Genomic DNA, 12,472 nt, shown 5'->3' with positions numbered 1-12,472 from the left:
GGAGGTGCAATTTGTAGTGCATCCCCATAGATATCTGTCTTCTATATCATCACCTGTGAGAGAGACAAAGAAAGAAATAGGTACAATTCAAAACCAAATTTTTTCAAATCAACCCCCTAATAATTGAAATTTATATGATGCTTCCTAATATACGTATTGATGCAACAATGCAAAGGGTGTGTGTGTGTAGTTTCTCTGGTTATGTTCGAAACAAGAGGATGAACAAGCCAGTAGTAGGACCATATTGGCCATAGTAGCAAACTATGGCAAGTTCTTAAAGAAATGGGAGTGCCTGGTCACCTCATCTGTCTCCTGAGAAATCTCTATGTGGGACAAGAAGCTACAGTTAGAACTGGATATGAAACAACTGATTGGTTCAAAATTGGGAAAGGAGTACGGCAAGGCTGTATATTGTCTCCCTGCCTATTCAACTTATATGCAGAATTCATCATGCGAAAGGCTGGGCTGGATGAATCCCAAGCCGGAATTAAGATCGCCAGAAGAAATATCAACAACCTAAGATATGCAGATGACACAACTGTGATAGCAGAAAATGAGGAATAATTAAAGAACCTTTTATTGAGGGTGAAAGAGGAGAGCGCAAAATATGGTCTGAATTTCAACATCAAAAAAACGAAGATCATGGCCACTGGTCCCATCACCTCCTGGCAAATAGAAGGGGAAGAAATGGAGGCAGTGAGAGATTTTACTTTTTTGAGCTCCGTGATTACTGCAGATGGTGACAGCAGTCATGAAATTAAAAGATGCCTGTTCCTTGGGAGAAAGGCGATGGCAAACCTAGACAGCATCTTAAAAAGCAGAGACATCACCTTGCCAACAAAGGTCCGTTTAGTTAAAGCCATGGTTTTCCCAGTAGTATTTCCTGTTCTTTCCTTTTCCCTCTACTCTTTTCATTCCCTTGATCTCGCCTCAGTCTGGCTCTCAAAAATTAAAAATGTTTTGCAAGTAAGCTTTTGTGGGGAAATAGACAGGCAGATAGATGATAGATGTTGGTTATTTTAAAAATAGATCCCTTGTGCCTTCAGTTGATGTTAGAGTGTACCTGTCAGAGTTTGAAGATGTGAGCTGTCACCATATTGCAGGCCTGTTTGGCAATATGGTTGATTTGTCTATGTTTTTAGAGGTTCTTGTTTTTGTCTGTAAGCTGCCATGAGTCTCGTCAGGGGGAAAGATAGAGTGTAAATAAATATATTATAATAATAATAATTTTCAGCCTCTCCATGTAGACTTCTAAATGTTGTGGAATGTGACTTTAAAGAAGAAAGCATGAACAAGGAAATACAGGTGAGTTGCGGCAGCACACACTATGCATAAAAGCTCTACACTGAAAAAAAGGCTGTGTTTCTTGACATTTTGGCGAGAGCACACTCTGTGGTCATTTTGCATTCATACATGCACATCATCTCCAAATAATCCAGGGTCCACACACTCAGCTATGATTGGGCTAAAAGGTTTTACACTCACCTAATTCATTTTCAGTAAGATCAGAAAAGCACCTGTCCTCTCCATTAGGACAGACCTCTGAAACTCCCGTTCGATAGAAAAAAAAATTGTAACATAGATGCAGCACATCTGGAAGGAAAGCATAGGAAACACTCATTGCCACGAGTTTCTCATTCCTTGAGAAATAGCATCTATGTACATTCACACAGAGAAATCTGACCTTGATCTCAGCTCTTGGATTCAAACCACTATTACCAGACATGAGGAATCTTACTTTTCTCAAGATCCACTTCCAGTGGTGGGGCAGAGGTTGCATGTGTCTATCTCTTTCACATACAAATATACACAGACACCTTATTCCCATTCACACACATTTCCCCGCACCTCAACACATGGCGATGAGAAGATTCAAACCTCCCTCTCACAGTCCCAATGTTGTTCTCAGTTCTTGCCATCACCAATCATTTGAGCAGTGACTTTTAAGATGGGATTTCATAAGTCCTATCACACACTTCCATACACAGTCACATTATTGGTGCTGGTAAGTGTGCTACCAACAGCCCAACAAATAGCTGTTGGCTGGATGGGGAGGGCCTGAAGGTTATAGGAAGAAAGGTGCACCAGGAGAGACTTCCCCATCCACCTTCCTTCCCAAACACTGTCAGTTACCAACACAGGGATGGCAGGTAGGCAACCTGTTACAGGCTGCATGAGGTCTTCATGAAAAGTGTATCAATCCCAAACAGGGTAGCCAGAACAGCACAGGAAGCCCAACTGTTTACCTTGAAGTCATGCTGCACCTGAGATCCCTGTGTTTTATTCCACCCACTCCCCATTTCTCCATTTGGTGTCACCAATCACTGCTTCAGGAAGAAAAAATCTGAAAGAAACTGAGAGTCCCATTGTTGAGCTGACCTCAAGTAACAGACATACTCTGTACTAGAGTAACAGCCACCTTTACAAAATTTGCTACATCATCTGAATGTGAGGTTTGTATGAGGTGCATGTCCATAAAGCATGTTGGACACATTTGTGCCCCATTCTAAACTCCTAATACTCCACTCTTCTATTTACATTTGTTTTACTCTCAATGACAAGAAATAATGGCTTACTGCCTTGTGGTTGAGTTCAGTTGTATGCAGTTTGGAGCAGTCCCTTTATTCCGTTGGATCACTGATTCCTTACTGCTGAAACTGAGTTGAGATCCTATGGGTCATTCACAAATCCTTGTGAATGACTCATAGTCTTCACTCTTTTCTAACCCTCAGAACCTCCAGTTACGAATGGGATCTGTTCCGGAGGCCGTATCCCGAAAATTTCGTAACTGGAGGTGCCCTTCTGTGCATGCGTGCGGTGTGCAGAGCGCTTCTGCGCATGTGCACTGGGCAAAACCTTGAAGTATACACTTCCAGGTTGCTGCTTTCCCAACCCAGGGATTATGTTACCTGAAGGTAACGTAATCCGAGTGTCCACTGTATGAGTAGGAAAATGTGAGTACCCCTAAAAAAATCTTTTTAGAAAAAAAAGCACTGATTAAGAGAAACCTTCCTACTCACCAGAAGAAACTAGGCTGAAGAGAAAGCACATACTCAGGAAGGCCTTCATAATGCCAGAGCTATCAAAAGCCAAGGAGCACTTGAAAAGAACCACCAGGCGACCTGTGGAAGAAGAAGCTGGCTTGGGAAAATTTATAGGCGAAGGAAAGGTGCCTGGGAGTTCCAGCAGAGAAGGAGTGGTAGGGTATTTTGGAAATACAGAGTACATACTGTTCCAGAAATTATGTTTTTCAAAATTGGAACACAAAGCTCCCTTTGGATGCAATCTGTTTTAGGACCTCTGTGGCAGCCAGTCAGATGTATTGTATTAATCTGTTTCTACTTTTCTTTTCTTTTCTTTTTTTAGTTTTATGCCTCTTTGTTGACCTCGGCCCCTTTAGGAGGAAGGGTGGGATATCAATTCAATAAACAGTAATAATAAATCAGATGTCAAGATTTTAACAGTTTCAGGTTAAGAACGGAGTTCCGGAATGAATTGAGTACTTAACCTGAGGAACCACTGTATTGTTTTGCAGATTATGAGTTCTGTTGTGTTTTGTGAATCTTCTGACTTTTGTTCTGGTTGTGCTGTTTCGTGGATTTTTTTAGTTGTTTTGTTAATAGTGTTTTAGAGAAGATTATTGCTTTTGTTATGTTTTGTAGTTGTTTTACTGATAATTGTCAATTATTCTGATTAATGGTCTAATTGTGATGTTCTTTTAGATTACTGTTCTTTATTGTTTGTTTGTAAGCCGCTTTGTGACTCATGTGAGTGAAAAGCAGCATAGAAATATAATAAACGAAACAAAATGAAATGTAGTTCAAAGCGTGGCTAGGCAGGCCTCAAGTACCTGCATCTTCTCTTCCAGCACAGCAACCATTTTGCAATTGCACTTTGGCTGATGCAATAGGATGCCATATCTCACAATCAGGAGTTTGAAATACAGTGAGGTACACTGTTGTCAAATGAAATTATGTACTCACTGCCTACTGGGTCATTTATATATGAGCATCTTTGTATCTCTGAAACATGAGCCAATTGGCAAATTTGTTGTTGCTTTTGTGTTCAGTACCTCAAAATTGGTAAAAAAAATAAATTGCTATTTTCATTTCAGAGGCATTTTGTGTGTTGTGCAATATAACATCAGGAATAACTTTTTTACAGAGCTGTCAGGAGTCACTCGGGAGGTTGTGGACTCTCCTTCCTTGGCGGTTATTAAGCAGAGTTTGGACAGCCAACTTTCAGAGGTGACTTAGCAGAGATTCCTGAATTGCAGAGGGGTTGAATTAGATGGCCGTCGGGTCCCTACCAAGTGCATGACTACAGCATGGTCTGTGGACATCCCTACTGTCAACGACTTCTGGTCATGATGGCTTCATTCCCTACATTACGACTACTCTGCTCATGCCTTATTTTCTGTACTTTCCAAGAGACATTTGGTTAAGAGCTCTGACAACACAATGCTGGACTAAATGGGCTTTTGGTCAGATCCAAAAGGATCATCTTATGTCCCTGAATCCTGACTCCCACAGTAGGTCCCCAGAGTTCTGTCAAACAATAATAATCTGCACTTGTCGCCTAGCATTTTCCCAGCAACAGACATTCATAGCAATACTGACTTCAAAGACGTAGGTGGAACCCTGCCATTGGGGATAGAAGTCATTGGGGTTAGAAGTCTGAGAGCATTGACTAGCACAACCAAGGTGCTTTTAGTCCCATGATTGAATGAAAGAACATTTGATTTGAACATCTTTGTTTGTTCTACAATACTGATAAGGAGAATGAATTCACCTCAAAACATCCTTTTATATTTAAATGCAGATCAGATCATCACAAAACATTTGCATTAGTAAAGATCGATATAGATATAGATATAGATATAGATATAGATGATAGAGAGATTGATAAACTTACTATGTACTTTAGAAACAGAACCTTTCTGGCTCTTTGTGAAATCTTTGGAATCACAGCATGAAAACTAATTGTTCTGGCAATGTTAGATTCAATACTTTCCCTTTCCAAATCCACAAGATATTCCTGAGACATTGTAAGCCTTAAATAATTCTTAATTGACTTAGGTTTGCTAAATTACCTCTCTGCAGAAGCTAGTGTTCCTGGAAATCATTTCAATTAGGGCTGGAACTGAAAAGTGGTACACAGGTTGAATTGTTCAAAAAAAATAAAAAAGGTAGTTGCTTCAGGTAGGCATTCAACAACATCTTTTCCACATCAGTTGAATGTGTGACAACAGCAAGGTGAAGAAAAAGATGTTGAGCATTCTTCTTGAATGTTTGCTTGTGCACCATTGTATTTTGCAATCATTTTTGCCCCATTATTGTAGGCTTGAGCTTGACAAACACTGAGCATGTTTCATTTAATGTTTCATTTAATGTTATGAAATGAGCAATTTATTCCCCTTTTGTTGCTACAACCTGCCAACTTGAGAAATCTTTCTTGAATCTCATACTGTATTTCTTAAAAAAGTATGTATCTAAAAAGAAATGTTGCTTGTTCAATATGGGAACAATCTGGTGTGGAATCTACTCTTATTGCAAAGTACTTTGCAGATGCCTCTTGGGCATTATCAGGGCACAGATAATGAACTTGAGGTAGCTCACTCCTTTTAATATATATATATATATATATATATATATATATATATATATATATAGTTTCCATTTTATAGCATTTAAATACATCCTTGTTTTTCACAATAGCTTTTGCTCTTATGAGGCTGTTCAACTTCCCTCCCCCCTGCGTCATGGTTACCATATTTCTGTTCTATGTCATAGCATTTGTATCTTTTCCTACTTAAAGGTAAAGGGACCCCTGACCATTAGGTCCACTCGTGACCGACTCTGGGGTTGTGGCGCTCATCTCGCTTTATTGGCCAAGGCAGCCAGCGTACATGTGGCCAGCATGACTAAGCTGCTTCTGGCGAACCAGAGCAGCGCAAGGAAGAAGAAGAAGAAGAAGAAGAAGAAGAAGAAGAAGAAGAAGAAGAAGAGTAGTAGTAGTAGTAGTAGTAGTAGTTTGGATTTGATATCCCGCTTTTCACTCCCTTTAAGGAGTCTCAAAGCGGCTAACATTCTCCTTTCCCTTCCTCCCCCACAACAAACACTCTGTGAGGTGAGTGGGGCTAAGAGACTTCAAAGAAGTGTGACTAGCCCAAGGTCACCCAGCAGCTGCATGTGGAAGAGCGGAGATGCGAACCCGGTTCCCCAGATTACGAGACTACCGCTCTTAACCACGACACCACACTGGCTCTCTTACCAGTTTACCTTCCCGCCAGAGCAGTACCTATTTATCTACAGTGGTACCTCGAGTTACATACGTTTCTGGTTTCAGACTCCACTAACCCAGAAATAGTACCTCGGGTTAAGAACTTTGCTTCAGGATGAGAACAGAAATCGTGCTCCGGTGGTGCGGCAGCAGTGGGAGGCCCCATTAGCTAAAGTGGTGCTTCAGGTTAAGAACAGTTTCAGGTTAAGAACGGACCCCCGGAACGAATTAAGTACTTAACCCAAGGTACCACTGTACTTGCACTTTGACGTGCTTTCAAACTGCTAGGTTGGCAGGAGCAGGGGCTGAGCAATGGGAGCTCACCCTGTCGCGGGGATTCAAACCACCGACCCTCTGATCGGCAAGTCCTAGGCTCTGTGGTTTAACCCACAGCACCATCTTTCTTCAATTCAATTGTCAAATTTTAAAATAAATATAAGAAGATATAATTCATAATCATTACAAGTATTTTTAAATGAGTCCTGCAAGTGTTGTTAATTGTTTCCAATTGTCCTTCAAATATTGTACAAATTTACCCGTCTTTTTGGAAAGCTTAATCGCGCTGGTTTCAGATTTTCCTTTTTTTAAAAAAAAAAAAATTTTATTGGGTTTTCAGATTTTATATAGACAAAAACAAAACACAAAACACCAAAACAAACATAAAAGACAACAAACATGTACAATTTCTTAACATCTTATTTTCTAACCCTAGTCCTTGACTTCCCCCCACCCCCACCCTTGCCTCCCTATTCCCAAATTTATGTCAGCAAGTTGGCATTTCCTTTTCCATCTTAATATTAATCCTTTTATAAAGAAAAACAAAAATAAATTTTCCCTAAGCTGGACCCCAATTCTCTTCCACCGATTTCTCATTTTTTCTTGAATAATTTTCTTATTATCTAAACCCCCTAGTCTTGAGTGTTGTTTGAATTTAAGTACTTCCCTCCCTCCCGTCCCCGGTTTGCGTCCTTTCCCAAGACATGTCCAAAATAACGGTTTTTAGCCTGGGTTCCGAACGTCCGAGGCTCTCAAATCTCTTTCAGTCCCTCTCCGCCGGTTTTGTTGGTAGTCCTTTTTGTCGGTCATCGAGTCTCGAAAGAGTTCCTTCACAATCAATCCAATCAGTCCATAGTCTCTTCCCATATTTAGAGACAACTGTTGAAGAATTTCCACAAGGCCTGAGTCTTGATGATAATCAAAATCAGAGTCTATGTGGAGGCCCCAATTGTACTTCTTTATTTCAAGTTCCTGAATTCCATAAACTCCCGGGGCCTCCACTTTCGTCTTCTGTATCTTTCGTAGTCTTAAAATGGATTTAATCCAATAGTCTCCTTGCTTGTGTTCTCCAGATGTCGGCTTCTGGTTAGTATTTTCCCACTTAACTTGTTCTCTTTCTTGTTTTGTCTTCTCCTCTTCTTTGTTTATTATTTCGAATTCAGCTGTGGGTTGTTTCTCACTCAAGTCCTCATTACATTCAGCAGAACTACTTGTTTCAGAATTCAGGGTCATCAATTGTTTACTCATAGCTGTAGTCTGCTCCTGTAAGGTTCCCACCAGTGAAAACATCCTTTCGATTTCTCTCAGTATCTTTCCACCCACAGCCATTGTAATTCCACAGAATTCCCCCTAGAGGGAATCTGGTTACTTAATGTTCTTTTCTCCAACAATCCTCTATCCTGTTATTGTTTCTTTGTTTCCAACAATTTTGATTCAATTGTAACTCCTTTTAATCCGGAGAGATCTTAAGTAGCAATTTTTCCACTGTTAACAGTCCATTTGGCAGCTTTGACAGCTGTCAAATTCTGCTCCTCTATACAGGCTCCAAAGCAGGTCGCTCCCGGGCCCGGGAGGGAGGGTTGTTTACAACAAAACAAAGTCTCTTCCAACACTCCACTCTCCTGCTCAAATTTGCCTTTCCAAATCTTGGAAGTTACTGTCTTTTTGAAACTCACCCTTTACAGGGTGGGCACTCCAGCTTAGCTCTTATATCATTGCTCTGGATCGTCTGCAAGGGGGGGGTGGGGACTTCCTTTTAGCACACCCCCCGGTCGTCTCAAATTCAGAAGGTAAAATTTTTAAAGTTCAGTTCCAGATTACTCACGGGTTCTTTTTTTTCAGTCCAAATTTCAAGGAAGGAAGTCAGCGCTCTCCAGTTATGGCTCGCGGCTTCGCTCAGCGGCGGTAGCGATCGACTCTCAGTGCCGCGCCGTCCCCCGTATCCCCTCCGTAGCCTTTAAAAAGGCTCTTCGCGAATCAGGGGGGGCGCTTAAGGCACCCGCCGAGTCTTCAGTCCGCAGGCTTCCGCGCCTGCGGTTTTTAAGGGTCCCCGTGTCGCCGGCACGGCAAAGACCCATCCACCGCTGAGCCGATTCCCTCCGGAGCTCGGAGGGAATCCGCCATTTCCAGATCGCGCCAACCCGGAAGTCCTGGTTTCAGATTTTCCGAGTCAGCTTCACCAATTTCCTTTGGAGATAGACTCTTGGTTGTGATACAGCCAGTGGCAAGGTCTACTTTATGATTCCTCTCCTTACCTTCCAAATTCAGTTTCATATGTCAGGCACGTCCAACTTCACGTAGGCTGTGATCTACTATCCAGTATCAAAAACTGGCAGTGATCTACCACACTTTCACATTGTCATACTTCAGTTTCTTTGCTTTAGAGGCAAGCGATAAGGCATTGTTGGTGGCAAGGAAAAACCCCTTTCTTTCCTTAGCGCGGATTTATTTCATCGCCTTCTTCCATGCATTGCCTAAAATGAAGATGACTGCTGATTAAGCCACAGGATGCTCTGCATGGAGAAGGAAGGAAAGGCGCTCTCCTTTTAGCCAACCTTGTCCCAAATGCAGAACATCAGCACCCTCGCACCCCACTTTAGTTTGCTCCTGAGGCGGACTGCTGCATTCTCTCCTCATACGAGCGAGGCCCTGAAGCACCCAGTAAGGGCTTCCCAGCCAAGAGAGGCTTCTATAACTGAGCAAAGCTCTGGTGCTCACAGGACAGCAAAAGCGGAGGCGCAGCTCTCTCCCTCCCCTCGCAAGCCCCATCCAGCCTGCTGGCGCACGCTCTGCAGCTAATGGGAGGCGAAAGCAGAGATCAAACTCTATTCCTCCTGCAGCTGCCTCGTAAGCCCATGGGACGGCGAGAGCCCCAGCTGTGAGAGAGGAGCAAAGTCTGCCTAGCCATAGTGCAATAGACCAAAATCCATCCAGCAATCGACCGGTCGACCGTGATCAATGTGTTGGACATTTCTGCAATATGTCATTTGTCTGTATGTCTCACATACTCAGTAAACCACACAGTTCAAGTTGGAATTAACTCTTTATTAGCAAAAACATGATCTTCACAGACTTCACTGTGTGTCAGACCAGTGAGCACAACAACTCATTCCCATTGGGTCATACTCCATGAAATCAGTTGCTGAGAGTAAAGATCCCTGTCTCCTCACCTGTCTTTGTCTCCTACTTTCCAGGGTTTTTTCCAAGCAATCAGAGACTTCCATCCTTTTGATCCCTCTTCTGGTTCTTGTGGGGAGGGGGAAGAGGAACTTGTCACAACAGGAGGGGGAGACACCCATGACTCTCCAACAGCCAGGCTCATCTTGCCCTTTGACCTCCCTCCTCCCACTTGCCAGCTTCAGCTTCTGATTCTAGACTTCTTTCTGCCATAGAATCTCCCAGCTGACTAAGAAGCTACCTCCTCTTCCCAGTCTTCTCCCTTTGACTTATGTGGGAATGCAGGGGCTGCATTTGACCCCAAGGACACAGGTTATTCACCCCTGGTACAGATTACAAAAGGGCACCATAGTCTCTCAATTTTTTGTATCTCTTTTAGCTTCGCTTACTCCGCCTAATGAGCAGCTTGTTTATTTTAGACAAAATTATGAAACCACATTTTTTCAGCAAGTACATTATGAATCCACTCTTCTTCAGCAGGTACACTGGATGAGTAAGACTGTGAGGCAATTAAAATTTGGCAATTAAAGACTCTGAGGCAATTAAAATTTGGCTGATGTTAGATTCCCCACGAGCTTCAGTTGGCCAGAGCTTACATCAACCTGCTGAACCAGGTCAGCTGCTCCAGAACCCCGTTGTCGCAATGGCCAAACAGATGCCTGTGCAAAGCCTAAAAGCAGGACTTAACAGCAACACCACTCTCCCCACTTGTGATTCCCAGAAACAGACATTTAGACAGTAGCATAGCATTTCTGAGGGAGTGCAACAAAGGTATCCCCACAGCAGGTTATTGAGGTCACAGGTGCAGGGAGGCAAGCCACACCTGGGCTGGACCTTCAGGGCTGGGGCAGTGGTGTCACCTCCTCCTTGTGACAAGTGAAGGGATGCCTGCACGTGATTTTACTGCTGTGGTGTTTTTTGTTTTTTGGTTTAGTAAACCACTTTGCAGTTTTTTATTGAATATTATATTTATTTATATTATATATTATAAAGTTTATTAAATAAATAAATAAACAATAAATATAAATAAAATAACACAAGCCAAAACACAATCCATCCTGTAGATTTAAGTATCTGTCCACAGTCGTCTACTTGTTATCAGAGGCCCAGAATCCACATCTGTAAGAAAATATGAAATAAGCAAGATAAATAAATAAATGTGGGTGTGTGGGGTGTGTGAGAAGAAATTTTCCGTACCACTAGGTACCACCTAACCTTCCTAAGCCTCTGACTAGAACTCAATGACATCTAATGAAGCTACTATAGAACAGGGATATGAACTTGAAAAAAATATTGGAGGTGCCCACAAAGATCCGTGATATGGGAGGGGGGGCTCTTTTAATCCAAGGCTGTTGATACAGGCAAAACAAGATCCTTTCAAAGAATTAATGCTGTGGTTAGGCTCAGGTTGTAATGATAAACCATCCATCATAAAGTGGTTTGTCTGCTTTTTCCCAAAGGTAACACACACCCTGCTTAAACACCTGGAACCCCTAAACTCTCACACTGCTCAGAGATTGGGGTGGTGTTCAACAATATAATAATATTATTACAGCAATGGGCACCAGTGCCAGAGACAATGTCACAATGAGTATGGACTGCCTGTTTTCCTAGGACTCTAAGGCCTTTAAAGCACGCGGTTGAAATCCCTTGCTGGAACTTTATTCAGATGTCCCCCTGTTGCATCACAGTACTAGCAAGAGTAGAATGGATTGTACCTTCGCTGTGTCATCTGATCTATTTTGACAACGCTTACCTAAGGCCATGTCAACTTGGGCCTCAACACCCACACCAACCTCATCCTTTAGAATGAGCCTCATCCCCCACTCTATATGTGAGACATTCTCTGGGTTCTCTCTCTCTCTTGGCTTCTGGGGAGAATTAAATTCAAAGTAAGTGGGGATAACTTGACAGCCATGCAACCCTATTACTTATACCTCAACACTCACTCAGGTGTAAGCTATTTATTATTATTATTATTATTATTATTAATTAGTTCCATAGACAATAACTCTTCACAATGACTACTAGTCCTGATGGCTCAAGGGCAGCATGCCTCTGACTCTGGGTACCCGTTTCTAAGAATCAGCAGCTAGACAGGTGCGCCAACTGGGCAGGGTGAGGTACTCCCCCCAAAATAAATTCTTAAAGAGGGGGGGTGGGCCCCATTATTATTGAGCAGAAACATCATACATGAGGTTAACACGCCCCACTTTGTCAGCCCCCTCAATAGCAGGGGCAAGCCCTTTAATAAGCTAGTCCCTTAAATCCTCAAGCTCCTTTGAACAGAACCTCCCCCACCCCTGCACTTAACAGTTACCAAGTTATTTTAAAGAGGAAGTAGACAAGTTTTCTAACCCGAACACAAGTGCATTTAATGGAAGTGAAGAAATCTAGAACTTGAGGCACTGCATTCCAGAAAAGAAACTGGACAACACCTGTCTCCCCTAGCAATAGGTTTCTTTCTTTCTTTCTTTCTTTCTTTCTTTCTTTCTTTCTTTCTTTCTTTCTTTCTTTCTTTCCTTCCTTCCTTCCTTCCTTCCTTCCTTCCTTCCTTCCTTCCTTCCTCCTTTCCTTCTTTCCTTCTTTCTTTCAATTAATCTTTATTGGCTCAAAATCAAAACATTCACACACAATGAAAGCTTGAAATGAAAAAAAGAAAGAAAAAAGAGGAAACAAAAGAAGCACGATGCTAAGTTGTTATTGGTATGAACTTTCATGTGCAGACACACTTCTT

The sequence above is a fragment of the Podarcis vaucheri genome (assembly GCF_965113315.1).
Source record: "Podarcis vaucheri genome assembly, chromosome: 7".
Lineage (NCBI taxonomy): Eukaryota > Metazoa > Chordata > Lepidosauria > Squamata > Lacertidae > Podarcis > Podarcis vaucheri.
Note: the sequence above shows the minus strand (reverse complement) of the source record.